The sequence below is a fragment of the Homalodisca vitripennis genome, chromosome 4 (genome assembly GCF_021130785.1).
Source record: "Homalodisca vitripennis isolate AUS2020 chromosome 4, UT_GWSS_2.1, whole genome shotgun sequence".
Lineage (NCBI taxonomy): Eukaryota > Metazoa > Arthropoda > Insecta > Hemiptera > Cicadellidae > Homalodisca > Homalodisca vitripennis.
In genome coordinates this window covers 201,602,477-201,606,720 of record NC_060210.1, presented here as the reverse complement: position 1 = coordinate 201,606,720, position 4,244 = coordinate 201,602,477, and positions in this window count along the sequence as shown.

The window sequence follows — 4,244 nt, the reverse complement described above, 5'->3', positions numbered from 1 at the left end:
GTGGTTGTTTTAAACGTTTTCCTGACCCGTTTGTTTGATAGTGGGTAATTGAAATTCTGTAACCATAGTTAGAGTAAAGGATAAATAAGTGACCAGAGAGTCTTGGAGAGGTATCATTTGATCAATTAAGAAGAGCTGTGAAAAGTGCTGCATAACCTGGTTCTTTGTCCAAAGTGATTCCACGAGATCAAAATGTAACTGGTTCACTAACAGTACCGTGAGATTCCATCTACCAAAATGATAATAAATGTTCAAAACAACTGTGAAGATTTCCATTTTGGGTATTAAAATCACTTCAACAGTACTCTTAGAACAATATTATTTATTGAAAATATTCTTAGAGGTAAATCTTTGGTAATACAAGTAGTATGTCACTGACATAGAAGAATCATGATTATTTCATTTTTAATACACTAGGTGTACATTTTAAAAGTATAACTAAACACTATTGTTACACTATTACACATACCTATTATTGTTTTCAGTTCAGGATCTGAAAGCTAATTTGCATTGTATGGTTTTGTGAAATCAATAGAGAAGTCTCCCATAAGAAAGGATTGACTGTCAGCCGTTCTGGTGTTGGTCAAGGCCTGTATACGACTAACTTTCAGTCCCTATCTGGTTGTCTGATGATATTATGTGCCTGGCAGTCGGTTTTAAAAGCATATGAAGTTCAAAAAATAAAATCTGAGGAAAATTACCCTTTCATATTTTTACCCCTATAAAAACCTTCTGATTCGACCACTAAAATTGCTGTTAATTTCTGTCTTGGGAGAATCCCGGTTGTATGTTGACTCCTGGACCCATGTATGAAGATATACACAATATACATTACAGGTGTAGTTAATTAATGATTTACACACATCTTACTTGTAGGAAGATGTTTTAAATTACTTAGATGTATTAAGGAAACATTTATTATTTACAAAGCTTATTGATGTCAAACCACCAAAACGTAAGATTATGTTAAATTGTAAATTTATATTTTTAAGGTAATTTACTAAACTAGTTTTTCTAATTGCAGAAGATCTCACAGATCTGTCTGTTCTGGGTTATAAAGAATAATTAGTTCCATTACTTCATTTTATGGATTTGCTATCAAATTCGTCATTTGAAACCGTTTAAAAAAAAAAATCCTTCTGTTTGAAATTCTAACAATTATTTTCAATTTTAGCCTGTCATAACAACTACTGCCACAATAAACTAAACTGTCTCTCTTCGGATACAAATTGTTTTTCCAAATAGCTCCTGTACGAGTATTATTGTGACTGCTGATACTCCGTCTGGGAGTGCCTGCGTTATTAGCAAGATTGGTAGGCCTGGCTAGGAGAGAGGTCTGCAGTCAATGTTGTACCACCAATCACAGACAAGGAAGTCTTGACTGAACAGAGTTCCGTTGGGACACAACATCGGCTCTCCCGGGCCATCACCTACACAGATGTAGAATACCTGCAACCACAACAATAACATATGTACAGTATGATCGTTAGGTGAGGTTGGGACACAACATCGGCTCTCCCGGGCCATCACCTACACAGATGTAGAATACCTGCAACTACAACAATAACATATGTACAGTATGATCGTTAGGTGAGGTTGGGACACACATCGGCTCTCCCGGGCCATCACCTACACAGATGTAGAATACCTGCAACCACAACAACATATGTACAGTATGATCGTTAGGTGAGGTTGGGACACAACATCGGCTCTCCCAGGCCATCACCTACACAGATGTAGAATACCTGCAACCACAATAACATATGTACAGTATGATCGTTAGGTGAGGTTGGGACACAACATCGGCTCTCCCGGGCCATCACCTACACAGATGTAGAATACCTGCAACCACAACAACATATGTACAGTATGATCGTTAGGTGAGGTTGGGACACAACATCGGCTCTCCCAGGCCATCACCTACACAGATGTAGAATACCTGCAACCACAATAACATATGTACAGTATGATCGTTAGGTGAGGTTGGGACACAACATCGGCTCTCCCAGGCCATCACCTACACAGATGTAGAATACCTGCAACCACAATAACATATGTACAGTATGATCGTTAGGTGAGGTTGGGACACAACATCGGCTCTCCCGGGCCATCACCTACACAGATGTAGAATACCTGCAACCACAACAACAACATATGTACAGTATGATCGTTAGGTGAGGTTGGGACACAACATCGGCTCTCCCGGCCATCACCTACACAGATGTAGAATACCTGCAACCACAATAACATATGTACAGTATGATCGTTAGGTGAGGTTGGGACACAACATCGGCTCTCCCGGGCCATCACCTACACAGATGTAGAATACCTGCAACTACAACAATAACATATGTACAGTATGATCGTTAGGTGAGGTTGGGACACAACATCGGCTCTCCCGGGCCATCACCTACACAGATGTAGAATACCTGCAACCACAACAACATATGTACAGTATGATCGTTAGGTGAGGTTGGGACACAACATCGGCTCTCCCAGGCCATCACCTACACAGATGTAGAATACCTGCAACCACAACAACATATGTACAGTATGATCGTTAGGTGAGGTTGGGACACAACATCGGCTCTCCCGGGCCATCACCTACACAGATGTAGAATACCTGCAACCACAACAACATATGTACAGTATGATCGTTAGGTGAGGTTGGGACACAACATCGGCTCTCCCGGGCCATCACCTACACAGATGTAGAATACCTGCAACCACAATAACATATGTACAGTATGATCGTTAGGTGAGGTTGGGACACAACATCGGCTCTCCCAGGCCATCACCTACACAGATGTAGAATACCTGCAACCACAATAACATATGTACAGTATGATCGTTAGGTGAGGTTGGGACACAACATCGGCTCTCCCGGGCCATCACCTACACAGATGTAGAATACCTGCAACCACAACAACATATGTACAGTATGATCGTTAGGTGAGGTTGGGACACAACATCGGCTCTCCCGGGCCATCACCTACACAGATGTAGAATACCTGCAACCACAATAACATATGTACAGTATGATCGTTAGGTGAGGTTGGGACACAACATCGGCTCTCCCGGGCCATCACCTACACAGATGTAGAATACCTGCAACCACAACAACATATGTACAGTATGATCGTTAGGTGAGGTTGGGACACAACATCGGCTCTACCGGGCCATCACCTACACAGATGTAGAATACCTGCAACCACAACAACATATGTACAGTATGATCGTTAGGTGAGGTTGGGACACAACATCGGCTCTCCCGGGCCATCACCTACACAGATGTAGAATACCTGCAACCACAACAACATATGTACAGTATGATCGTTAGGTGAGGTTGGGACACAACATCGGCTCTCCCGGGCCATCACCTACACAGATGTAGAATACCTGCAACCACAATAACATATGTACAGTATGATCGTTAGGTGAGGTTGGGACACAACATCGGCTCTCCCGGGCCATCACCTACACAGATGTAGAATACCTGCAACCACAATAACATATGTACAGTATGATCGTTAGGTGAGGTTGGGACACAACATCGGCTCTCCCGGGCCATCACCTACACAGATGTAGAATACCTGCAACCACAACCTATGTACAGTACACAACATCGGCTCGACCGGGCCATCACCTACACAGAATACCTTATATGTACAGTATGATCGTTAGGTGAGGTTGGGACACAACATCGGCTCTCCCGGGCCATCACCTACACAGATGTAGAATACCTGCAAACCACATACAACATATGTACAGTATGATCGTTAGGTGAGGTTGGGACACAACATCGGCTCTCCCGGGCCATCACCTACACAGATGTAGAATACCTGCAACCACAATAACATATGTACAGTATGATCGTTAGGTGAGGTTGGGACACAACATCGGCTCTCCCGGGCCATCACCTACACAGATGTAGAATACCTGCAACCACAACAACAACATATGTACAGTATGATCGTTAGGTGAGGTTGGGACACAACATCGGCTCTCCCGGGCCATCACCTACACAGATGTAGAATACCTGCAACACAATAACATATGTACAGTATGATCGTTAGGTGAGGTTGGGACACAACATCGGCTCTCCCGGGCCATCACCTACACAGATGTAGAATACCTGCAACACAACAATAACATAAGTACAGTATGATCGTTAGGTGAGGTTGGGACACAACATCGGCTCTCCCGGGCCATCACCTACACAGATGTAGAATACCTGCAACACA